This window comes from Mauremys mutica, chromosome 5 (assembly GCF_020497125.1).
Source record: "Mauremys mutica isolate MM-2020 ecotype Southern chromosome 5, ASM2049712v1, whole genome shotgun sequence".
NCBI classification, from domain to species: domain Eukaryota; kingdom Metazoa; phylum Chordata; order Testudines; family Geoemydidae; genus Mauremys; species Mauremys mutica.
In genome coordinates, this window is record NC_059076.1 from 63,099,521 (window position 1) to 63,112,750 (window position 13,230).

Genomic DNA, 13,230 nt, shown 5'->3' on the forward strand with positions numbered 1-13,230 from the left:
TATACTGTGACAGTCATAGTTCCACAGAGACAGCAGTGCCTGCTGCACATTTCCTTATAGTATTGTCACTCAAACACTGCTTGTTACTTCTGCAAAAGGATTTGCAGTTTAATGTCTCTCTCAATTTTCTTTTCCTTATATGCAGTGTGAGGAGAATATATTTAGCTCTTAGGACAATCCCTGCTATGTTTGTTTATATAACAGAATCAGGCTTCTGAGTAAAGCACCTATGCTTCTCAAATTAATCCACTCACAAATGTGTCTCCCAAATTTTCTGTATGTATTGGTGAAGTGCATAAAAACCACATTTCCTTACAAATGTTAACTACATTTTTTCAAATCAAAACAGCCATAGCTGTTATTAAGAAAATCTCATAGCAATTCTGTAGATTTGGTTTTCCCATTCTTAAATAGTTTAGACTTTCCCAAAAAAATCCTTTAAAGATTTATTTTAATCATATTATGTTAATTTTGTGAAACAATTTCATATACTAATCATTGGTTTGATCATTCAGGGCTAAATCCTGCAGTCCTTACTCTGCCAACGCTCCCATTTACTTCAGCGAGTGTTTTACTGGATTATAGGTTCATGAGGTTTTCTTTGTGTTTGTTTGTTTTTTCTTCAGTGCATAGTAAAACAAAAATCTGCAGGGATTGTATGTAAGAATCTATACAACAAGTTCTAGTTTGGACTGAAAACATATAAGGAGATGCACTCTCAGTGGTGGCTGGAACTCATAAAAATCACACAAACCTCTGGTTTGGTGAAAGTCAGAGTATCTTGTTTTTCTGTGTGAAAAACATATTAAGTCAAAAAGGGCCCCTCCCTCTTTTTCTTGAACATTTTCCTCAAGCTATGACACTTAACAACAGTTTCATCCCTGTCTACTGTTCCCTTATGATTAGTGCTGCCATTAGAGATAGGGTCCCCAGAGCATGATGAGTCATCTCAGATTTTGGCAACTGTAACAATTCCAGATGGTGAGAGTGTCACTGACCCTAATTATCCTTCTAACCAGCATTCTGAACACATTGTCCCCTGATCCATTAGGAATAGACCAGCTTGTAGCCATCTAGATCTGGTTACATTTTGTTGTAAGGTTTGTTTTCTATGGACAGAAAAGAGTGTGAAGTAATATAAATCGTAAAAAAAAAACCAGCCACCTCCCCCAAAAAAACAAACAAATCACAGAGCTGGTAGTTATTATCAGCAATAGTGAGAGAACAAATGTAACCATATAGTAGGATTGTATAATACTGTTAAAAACATTTGCAGAAATATACAATGGAAAACTCAGTTTATGAAGGGAAAACATCTGTGTGATGCCTAATTTTTTGTTGTTGTTTTTGGTTTGGGTTTTTATGAATGGGAGACTTATACAGAATAAGGTATTTCAATAAAAGGCTTAAAGCTGCTTAAAACTGAATAGCTTCGCCAACTAAAAATAGATAACACTTTTGAAAGTGGCATTCCTCATAAAATTTCTAAACAGCTCTGAATATATTTCACTGATTTGAAAGTATGCATCATAAAAATAGTGTTGAGAGAAGTACTATCATCATAATGGCCATCTAGAATGCTCATTTCACAATATGCCTGTTTAAATCAACTGAGCACTCACTAAAAAGATGATACAGTGGCTTAATTCTGTGTTATGACTGAATTTAGCTGTTAAATAAATATATGTTTGGGAAAGCCAGGTAAGAGGTCTTTTTGGTAATATTCATTTTTTATGTATGGCTCTTTTTTTTTGTAGGTTTCTCCTTAGGACCGTCCCATTTTTTCTGCAGTATTACACAGAACATGCTATATTCTGAAATAGAAGCTTTAAACAAAACAAAAGTGAAGAAGATACCTAACTGTTTTAACCTGAATAGCGTGTATGCATCTTCCTTACAGAAAGAGAGTGAAAAGAGGATAAACATTAAAAAATTCAGTGTCATAAAGTTTATTAACATTATCCGAAGAGCTATGTGTAAAAAGAGTTGGTCCAGTAAAAGATATTCTCTCACCCACCTAGTCTCTCAAATAATCTGAGGCACATACATTATTTTCAGCAGCACATGTGCTGCCTAGCATACATTTGTTACACAAACATCACTCAACAGTGCTCAGGGGGACCAGAAAAGCCTCACAATAGTTCCATAAACTATCCAGATACATATTTACAATCAAGGAGATGTAATGCATTTTATTTAAAAAAATGTATATAGCAAAACAACACAGTGAAAACTAATATACAAAATCAAAATGATTCCCAATAGAATTCTTCCTGCATAGAGAATAAACTAAATGGCTCTTGTGATGAGGAACTGGAGCTAGTTTTAATGCCATGCTTTTTGGATCCTGATGACAGCAGCAAAAATATTCTCTTTGCTCCTCACATCAGATGGCATGGAATACAAATGACTTATTTTTATAAGTGAGGCCCAGTGTATTCCACATTCCACATTCCACATAGAAGCTTCCATCTATCACAGGATTGTAAGGCAGATCCTAAGCTGTCTGTCTGTCTCTATATATATACTCACACACCCTTATGTGCAATATAAACCACATGCATGAGTCTGCAGACAGCTTGAAATGACAGTCCTGAGATATGTGCAATGTTCTACTCTTCTTAATTGCATATTAACTCTGAAAGTGAATGATGACAGTTTAAATGCCACCTCTGCCTATTTCTGTGCTGATATCTTTAGCAGAAATAACCAGCTAATATGCTTAACTATAAAGCTGGGCAGGAACCAGATTTTCTGTTTCACAGGAAATATCATGATTTTCAAATGTTTTCCATTCTGAAATAGAATTTCTCACAAAATGAGTTTTAGAAAAAAAGTTGATTTGGGGTCAATTGAAATTTTTTTTCTTGATTAAAATAAAAATATTTTCCTCTGATTTTGACCTTTTTTTCAAATTATATAAAAATGAATTTCATTTTGATATGAAAAATCAAAATTTTCAATCTGAAAATGTCAAAACAAGATGTTTAAACATTATCAAAACACTGTTTTGTGTTTTTCTAAATTAAATTTTGTTAAAATCTAGCTTTTTTAAAACATTTCAATTGACAGAAATGGCCTTTTTTTTTTTCATTGAAAAACCAGTTTGTCAAAGAATTTCCAACCAGCTGTACTTATCCATATTTATTGTATGCTAGGGGTAATTGGTTGTTGCCAAGGGCTGGTGTAACAGGGTACAAGAGCACCCCCTAGCCCACACCCAAATGTAGCAGCCAATTAACCCTGACCTATTAGAGGGAGTAGAGAGTCGGAGCAACACAGAGGGCTGCCGGGAGGGGGACAGCTGGATGTGAACTGGGGCCTTGCCTCCAGGTCTGAATGTTGAGACTGTTGGGTGTAGTTGCAGTCTTTGTTTTGCTATTGCTGGTTTTGTTTTGTTTGGACTCCTTATAAGTTCTCATAAAAGTGGCTCTGGGAAGAAGGGACCACACTGACTGAAGCTCACCTGACTTTTATTCTGTAGGCTGTGAAATCAGTACACTAGTCCACAGGTGGCTAGGATAAAGAACTAGAAATTTAAGTCACCTCCCCCAACCCTCTTCCCAAATGTCATGTTACTGCCAATCCTGTCAACAGGTGGAGGGAAAGAGGTATTTCATTTCCACTGCCAAAATGCTATTGGGGGCTGAGGCCTCAAGCTGCCATCTAGGTGCCCAAAGCCCCAACTGCCCCATGCCCACCTGCCAAAATCTCCCCCTTCCCTCCTGACAGTTTCCAAAATACAGTTATGCATTGTCAGTACAAAAAATATGCACAGCATTGAAAAATTGAGAGCAGTGTAGAATAAGTGATATAATATCAAAATAAATGTCACAGGGGAGTATAGTGTTGTGTATTATTCAAGTTCTTATGTATTAGAATCCTCAGTTTCTGAATTTACCTAAATCTGCCATAAAAGTTCTAATTCATCCACCCTAGTGTATTCAAGAAACTAGGAGGCTTTGATGCAGAGGTTGAGTGCAGTTTGCCACACAGGATAAGGCCATGTTGATGTGGCCTCAGATCCTTTAATCTCCTAAGCATTACATTTCAGATTAACTCTTAGCCTTCATTGCCAGGGGAAGAGGACTTCCTAAGGAGAGGATTACATATGTAATATTAATATCATATAGGTTTTTATGTTAATAGAGTTAAAGTTTCTGGGTGGTATGTTGTCCCCTTGCAGCATGTTGGGTTGAGCAAAATTCAGACTTCTGAAAACCAGGAAATGCGGACTTAAGGTTACCCTGGTTATATTTAGAACCAACAGTGAGGGAGATAGAAACACAGCTATCAGCTTCCCTTATGTCTATCTGTTGTGGTGATTTTATTGTTCTGGCAACAAACAGAAACAAACAAAAGTGAGTCTCTGCTCAAGGTCGATACAGAGCATCCAAACATTTAAAGGGGCAGAACATCACATTTCTCCACCCAGCTTTAAAATACTTTCCAAATACATTATCATTTACAGGGCTAACATAAAGCCAACCTAACAGTTGTAGGTGGACTAGCACAGACTCTCAAATTGCAAGAGATTATTCTGCCTTGGCATAGAAACTCATTAGCTAAACAAATGATAAATTCATGACACATCTGGATTTGACATTCTTTTTGGATAATGTGGTGGTGTGACATTGTCCTGTACAACAGAAACAGTTGGTACCAGAGTTCCTACCAACAAGTTATCAAAAATAACTGAAATAAATAGGATGAAATTCAATAAGGACAAATGCAAATTACTCCACTTAGGTAGGAACAATCAGTTGCACACATACAAAATGGGAATTGACTGCCTAGGAAGGAGTACTGCGGAAAGGGATCTGGGGGTCATAGTGGACAACACGCTAACAATGAGTCAACAGTGTAACACTGTTGCAAAAAAAGGAAGCAGCATCTGGGATGTATTAGCAGGAGTATTGTAAGCAAGACATGAGAAGTAATTCTTCCGCTCTCCTCTGCACTGATTAGGCCGCAACTGGAGTATTGTGTCCAGTTCTGGGCACCGTATTTCAGAAAAAATGTGGACAAATTGGAGAAAGTCCAGAGAAAAGGAACAAAAATTATTAAAAGTCTAGAAAACATGACCTATGAGGGAAGATTGAAAAAATTGAGTTTGTTTAGTCTGGAGAAGAGAAGACCGAGAGGGGACATAACAGTTTTCAAGTACATAAAAGCTTGTTACAAAGAGGAGGGAGAAAAACTGTTGTTTTTACCCTCTGAGGACAGGACAAGAAGCAATGGTCTTAAATTTCAGCAAGGGCAGTTTAGGTTGGACATTAGGAAAAACTTCCTAACTGTCAGAGTGGTTAAGCCCTGGAATAAATTGCCTAGGAAGGTTGTGGAATCTCCATCATTGGAGATTTTTAAGAGCAGGTTGGACAAACACCTGTCAGGGATGGTACAGATAATACTTAGTCTTGCCTTGAGTGCAGGGGACTGGGCTAGATGACCTCTTGAGGTCCCTTCCAATTCTATGATTCTATAAAATTAGGAGTTGTAGCAGGAGGCAGCTTGATTGGAGAAAAAGAAAATCCTACCGGAATAGCCCTAGACTCTGGTACTTGTTGAGGAGGCAACCTTTCCATATGTCATTTCAATAAACTACCATCAGAGAGTTTCACCATAAACAAAACTGGTCCTGTGCATTTTACAACTCCAGGTAACCACTTCATTCCACATCTGTAGCTGTGAGTCCATGCTAAGTCTCCTGCTCGGAAAGAACAGTGACAAGTTTCACTTTGCATAGCTTGGGATTTGGTGACACGTGGGGCAACATCAGGACATAGCATGTCCAAACAGATATGCAAAGATTGCTTCAAACAAAGACTTGCACGTGACTCCTGAGCATGTGGTGTGTTCCTGTAGACAAGCAAGAAGTTGTCCAATTTCTGCTGTTGACTCAAAATAGAATAGTTTGTTCTTAAGGCATGCTTACATGTCTGTACGAAGTGTTCTGCTAGTCCATTTGTGGCAGGATGCTATGGAGCAGAACAAACGTGCTGAATTGTATTTCTAACTAGGAACCTCTGAAACTCTTCTGAACAGAATTGAAGTCTATTGTCACTCACCAACTCTAATGGTAGACCAGACTAGCTAAACAAAGTATGAAGATGTCCAATGGTCTTGGCAGCTGTAGAAGAAGTCATTCTGCAAACTTCTGGCCATTTTAAATGGTGTCAACGATGACCAAAAACATATAACCTTCTAATGGTTCAGCAAAGTCCACAGAGATACATATATGTGATCCAGGGAGCCCGTCAATGCCAACTGAAAGAGCACACACCATAACATAACTCTCATCAGTCCTGACACACTGATTGGCCCAATTTACTGTTGTCATAATCTGTATTTAAAAGGTATTGTGTAGGTGTCATATGCAAAATGGTATCACTCTGGTCATCAATATTATTGCATCATGTATGTACGGGCTGCGTATAAAGATTTATAGATGTGTGATGGAAATGTGTTTGGCAGACAGTGCCTAAGCCCACCTGTCCTAGATAAAGGAATATAGTTTCTCTGGCGTGACTGTCTCTCTAATGTAAATTAAGCAAGGTAAGACCAAAGACAATTAAAAGGACATGTACATGAAAGGGAAACAAAGCCATTAGGCAAGCAAGTTGGAGAAGATGACCACTTAACAATTTCAATGGGGGATGGAGGCTGCACCCCCAGGAAGCCTTCCTGCCTCTTGAAACAGGGTCAGTAAACTTTGGAAAGATAAAGCAGAAGCAAGAAGCCATTTTGGTATCTATCACTGAGGGAATGATAGAGTACAGCACCCTTTGAGCCTACGAAAGTTAGGTCTCCTGGCCTGGAGAACTAGGGATGCTGATAACTTGATATAAGTAAGGAAAAGGCAAAGATTTTAACTTGCTAGAATTATGTTTTAGGCACTAGAAAGTATGTTTTATTTGTTACTGTTCCTATCTTTCTTGCTTACTTGTAGTTATTTAAAGCTACGTTCTTTGTTAAAAAGCTTATTCTTGTTTTTTTACAAAACCATCTCAGTGCTATGTATTAAACTCAAGTGTGGGTTTTCAGCCAAACTAACAGGCCAGTGAGTATTCTGTCTCTTTGGAGGCAGTGAACTTGACAACTTCCGTGAGGGTCCAGTGGACACTGCAGGCAGCATAGTTTTGGGGAGACTCGGGCCTAGATGGGCTGTTGGTGTCACCCTGCAAGGAATAAACAGGCTAATGGAAGCCAGCCTGAGGCCATTGTGCAGTGAGCAGGCTGCTGGTGTCAGGGTTCTGAGTCAAAGCATCACAGCCAGGGGCGGCTCTATCTTTTTGGCCGCCCCAAGCAGTCATGCGCGGGAGGCGCCCCGGAGCCGCGGGAGCAGCGGACCTCCCGCGGGCATGACTGCGGAGGGTCCGCTGGTCGCGCGGCTCGGCTGGACCTCCCGGAGCTGCGGACGGTTCACAGGTCCGGCGGCTCTGCTTGAGCTGCCGCAGTCATGCCTGCGGGAGGTCCAGCCGAGTCGCGGGACCAGCGAACCGTCCGCAGTCATGCCTGCGGGAGGTCCACTGGAGCCGCGGGACGAGCGCCCCCTCCGCAGTCATGCCTGCGGCAGGTCCGGTCGTCCCGGGGCTCCGGTGGACCTCCCGCAGGCATGACTGCGGCAGGTCCGCCGGCCCAGCCTGCCGCCCCCCCGGAAAGGGCCGCCCCACGCATGTGCTTGCCGCGCTGGGGTCTGGAGCCGGCCCTGATCACAGCACAGAAGCACCCAAGGTTACAGAGCAGGCAGTGGCACAACCTTTTACTGATCTGGGTGAAGCCTCAGAGCATCACAGCGTGGAAGGAATCTGTGGTCATGACCAAGAGTACAGAAGAGCTGGGCCAGGATCATGCTGAATTTGTTGACACTTAGTACAGCACTTCGTCTTCCTCTCTATGTCTTTATTCATTCCTGGCCAACAGACATGACTCGGGGCTATAGCCTTCATTTGTACAATACTAAAATGATGTTCGTGAAGAGCTACCAGACTGTGAGAATTGAGTGATTTTTTTGGAATGATCACTCATTCTCCATAAGATACACTCCTGATTCACAGATAATTCAGGTTCACTAAACAGTCCAAATCAAATTCCACTAGGGGCTTCAGAGCATAAGGCATAACTCCGGGCCTACAATATTTTGGCTGACTGTCAGACTTAACAGTGAGCTTCACTGACACGCTCCTCATCTCTCCAAGTTCTTTTTTCAGAAACGCTGGTGTCTGTCCAGTATTTCTTGAAGGTTTCAAGGTGTTTTCAAGATCACTCTTGATCTTGACCCACTGTACCATGAGCATTTCAAGTCAAGTGCTGCCAAATAATGAATGGATAATTTCCTTCAGTGACATGAAAAGATAAAACAACCATCCATCTAGCTGAACTTTCACCTGTAGTATCCCTTTGGGGATTAACTTTTCTCTGGTGTGTCTTCAAAATCATGAAAGTTTCTTCCAGAGGAACTTGTGACAAAGTCTGATGAGAGCTAGATGCAGTAATCAGTGAGATGGCAGCTCCAGTACCAAGCTCCCTCAATCAAGAGTGTGACCCAGATGCCATCTTTTACTCCTGCTTTCGATAATACGTGCTATGCTTGATCTTGATGAATGCTCTTGTCTTTTTTTACATTTTGAATTCCCAATTTCCATCTTTTCTTAGGTTCAGTCTCCATAGATGTCTTCTAGGATGAATGGTTACTGTGTGTTGCTGGTTGTTGAACTGTGCAACAGGTTACAACAATGTGTCCTTTCTCCTGGCACTTCCAGCAAATGACCTGGCAAACAGGCCTCCTCAGCATGCATAGTGTGTGCCCAGTGGCCAAATGGAAATTCCTTACATTCCCATGACCCTCTGGTTTTGCTGATTCAGGTGGTGTATTCCTCAGTTCAGACTAAATTCCAGAGCCTTCTCTGCAGTTTCCATGGGAATAGCTACCTCAACAGTTTTATTGAATGTAAGTGCTGATTCAGTAACTTTTTCCAGATCTGGTCATTGCGTAATCCAGAGACAAACTGTTCATGCAGAGCATCACTTAATGTTTTTTGGAACTAACAATGCTCTGACAAGTGACCTTAGAGCAACAACAAACTGTGCTACCAATGCACCTCTTCCCTGATGTTGCTGATAGCAGAACAATATTGTTCTGCTATCATTAATGGGGTAGGAGAGAAATGAGATAGTATCCTGTGAGTAATGCCACATCGACATTTCAGCTGTGCTTCCCAGCTCGTGTAGATGTATCCATGCTCTTCTTGAACTACCATGCTCAAAATAGCAGCACAGCCAGGGTAGCAAAGGGGTGGCTTGGATGAGCTGCCCTAATACAAACCTACCTGGCCACCCCATGGGTAGGTACTCTGGGAACTAGTCCAAACCGCCATCACCCATAATACTCTGGCTACACTGATATTTTTAGTGTGCTAGCTTGAACAGAGGTAGCGCAGGTACATCTGTGTGAGCCAGGAGTTACATCTCCCAGTTCAGATGTAGACATAATCTTAGGGTAGTGCTTTTCAAACTTGGGTACACAAGCTCTCGTCAGGGGGTACAAGAGATAAATCCTGTACTGGCGGACAACGCATTTTATTTAGTAAGACTTGGCGATCTAATCATAGGTATATTATGACCCTGTATCAGATAGGAGTATGAGGTAGGCTACATTATTTGGAAAGGGGTACACAGCCTAAAAAGTTTGAAAAACACTGCCTTAGGGTTAGGGAATTGAGAAAGGCCATAAAGTGGTTCTTAAATTGTAGGTGATATATTCTTTCTGGGGAGTTGGCTCAAGTGTGGGACTATAAGCCCAGATCTGTAAACTTCTGACTTTTTTAGTGCATACTTCGCCAGCCCTTGGCACTATGTGCATACAGACAGATTGCTCCAAGAAGATGGAGGGAAGGTGGCGTGGGCACATTTTTTTTTTGTCCTTTAATAGTGTTAACTGGAATCCTGTGGGTGAGAGTGAATGGGTTGTAAAAGGAGGTGAAGAGTTTGTACACTTCAGCAACTGTGGAGTTGACAGAGTAAGGATGTGTGTGTTAACAGAGCTTACTGGGGCATTACTGAAAGAGGGCAGAGATAAGGTTACATGGGCAAAGTTAACTTTGCATTTCCTGGTTTTCAGAAATTTGCATTTTGCTCAACTCAGTATTCTGTAAGGGGATACCATACCACCAAGCAACCTTAAATCAGCATTATTTGGGATGGGAGGAGGGCGGTGGCCCTGTTGCAGTTGTAGTTGTTTCCTAGATTTTTTTACAGGAAAAGAGATGTTCTTAGGAGTTAGTAGTCATTTAGGTAGTTGTACCTGTAATTAGCAAATCGAACCAGCTGCACTCTCCCTTCGCCCCACTCACACATCAGCTGTGCCCCACCAGCCCTGTTTCAGCACATTTCTCCAGTAATGCCCCTAGCCCATTCACTGCATTCCCGCCCCCCAGCATGTCCCATCCCCACTAATGTATTCAGGCCTTCACGCATTAATCAGAGAACTCATCTCTCTGAAGTCTTTACTCCCTGGTATACAAATTTTTCTATTGCCGTTACTTACTCCCTCCTATAACCCAATACATATTAAGTGCCTCCAGCAGTAGTTCTCAACCTATTTACCATTGTGGGCTGCAGTGTGTTATATGGGCCGCATCCAATACTACGTGTATGGCCCTGAGGGTGTCACATGGGCTGTGTGCTGATTGGGGCACAAGCAGCCTACGGGATGCAGCTTGAGATGCATTGCCTGGAGCAAAGGACAACTGTGGAATGGTGTTCCAGGTCAGGGTTCAGAATGGTTGGTGGGTGAAATTTGTGGCAGGGCTGGTGAGAGAAATCAAAGACAGGGTTTCTTTTTCAAAATACTGACAGTTTCATGTGTGAGGGAAAGATCCTGTAGACCCTGTCCATTAGATGTATCCCATCTCTGAGAAACACTGAGCCCTGGTCTATGCTGGGGGGAGGAGGGCAGAATCGATCTAAGTTACGCAACTTCAGCTATGTGAATAACGTAGCTGAAGTCGACATACTTAGATTGACTTACTGTGGTGTCTTCACTGCAGTGAGTTGACTGCTGCCGCTCCCCTGTCGACTCTGCCTGTGCCTCTCGCAGCGCTGGAGTACAGGAGTCGACGGGATCGATCGCTGCCCACTGATCTGGTGGGTAGTGTAGACATACCCTGAGATATCAGACCTTATAATGTTTCTGTACCCTACAGTACACATTTTCGGATCAGCCAGGAAACCTCTAATGTCCCAATTAATGTTCTGCCAACACTTAATTTTCATGCACTGTTGGGGTGCCCTGGCAGAGCTGTGGGGTTCAAGAAGGGTGGAGTGCAGAGGGTGGGGTGCATTAGCAAATCTGTGGGATAGCAGTTGGGCTACAGTGATGGGGCTGCAGGGTGGATCGGGTGCACTGGCAGGACTGGGGCTGCAGAAAGGTAGACTGGCAGAGCTGTGGACAGTATGTGGGGTTGGGGTGTACTGGCAAAGATCAGGGGTAAAATGCCTCTCTCACCTGAGCCCCCAACCTCTCTCACCTTCCTACCATCCATCCCCACATATTCCCCTTCTCATAACTTCCTGCAGCCCCAAACCCTTCTCTCCATATTCCCCCACTCCTCTGCCTTCTAATATCCCATTCCCTCCCCTTCCAGGAAGCAGTCACGTGTCTTATTTTTCTTCTCAAATACTTTGATTACAGTGCCCCCAAAATAAAATCGCCATCCAATACTGACAAATTGCAGCAACCTCCAGCCTCTCCGTTAAAAACTCCTTTTGTCTCAAGTGTGGGCTTGTGATTAACTTATCCTTAGATAGGTTAATTGAAGGATGAGTTTTCAGCCACCAAGAGGTCTGATTCATCCAGTCATTAGTATTTCTCAGTTTAACAGTACAAGGCAACAGAAGGAAATCAGGGTTTTTGGGTTTTGTAATTTGGGAACCCGTTGGTCCCAAATTTGAATTACTAATATCACCCCACATCCCCATGAGGCACACCAGTTTTCAAAGCAATCCGATTAACTGTACAGATTTTAGAGCACTTACAGGAGTCATATTTCAAACATATAAAATGGCAGGAATTGAAATTTTCTAGCCATTTTTCTGTATTGGAGCACGCAGAGTATAAAAAAACCTTACATTTTCTTAAATACCATTCTCAATTTGGGTCCCCCAAAGATTTACTGGGTGCCATGCACTACCTTGGATATCTGAAAACTTCACAGATTAAGACCATTTTGATGCACAGCTTGTCAAAAATTAGCTGTCTAGCTCTCCATAAAATCTCCCACCTAGAAGAATTTTTTTAAATGGCTAATATTTGGTTGGTCTTATATCTCCAGAACCCCACATTCAAATGACTCAGAATACAGGTCACTACCCTGGCCCTGCTCCTTCATGAGGCACACCAAATCTCAAAGAAATCTGACTAAGCATTTTGATTTCAGAGGACTTAGGCTGACCTTTAAACATACATCATGACACAACCTTAACTATAGCTGTGCTACTGCACCAGTAGGTGTGTGATACATTTCTGTTTACATGATTACTGAGGCAGGCTGACATAAGACAGCCTCACACAGATGCTATAAGGAGAATGCTGCTTGCATATCTCTCTATCCCCTATGAGAACTGAGAAGACAGTGCTTCCCATCCACCGTTTCCATCTCACCCCTCCTCTTTCACTGATACACACACTGAAAACATGACCCAAATCCTCCATAGGATGACGTAGGAAATGTCCAGGACAGCATGAGTGTGCACTCTCAAAGTGGGTAGCTAGGTATTCATACACTTCTATCCATACTCCTCAGACTTGAGAGAAAAGAGAAAGCAAATGAACTAAAGGAAAACAACCTAAAAATGGATTTCAGGGGTCTCCACTCGATTCAAGGAACAGTAAGGAGCAAAGGAAATTCTTCTACACAGATTTTTAGGCAGGTAAGAAGAGGAATTCTTGTTCATCCATGTCTTCAGAGCTCTCATCTTGAGGTCTTGAATATTAAACTTAAAAAAACTAAATGGAGAGTGAGTCAAGCCTTTTGGAGGATCCCAAGACCACTTCCTTCCCCTTTAGTGAACCTGTTCCTGTAACAGTAATGGACAAAAGTACTGTCCTGTTTTGTTAATCTCTCTGAATTTCTAACTGGAAACTTTGCTTCCCCTTAAAAGACCTCAGCAGCTTGGTTGATCTCGGCAGTTTATCAGGTTAAAGACTCCCATTTTGGTGAGTAATAAGAA

At 41.9% G+C, this 13,230-nt stretch overlaps 1 long non-coding RNA gene across 3 annotated transcripts in view; it reads left to right on the plus strand.

The window, feature by feature from the left end:
* The window catches only part of LOC123370931, a 61,037-nt gene that overhangs the window by 34,924 nt on the left and 12,883 nt on the right, over positions 1 to 13,230 (plus strand). The window lies entirely within an intron of this gene.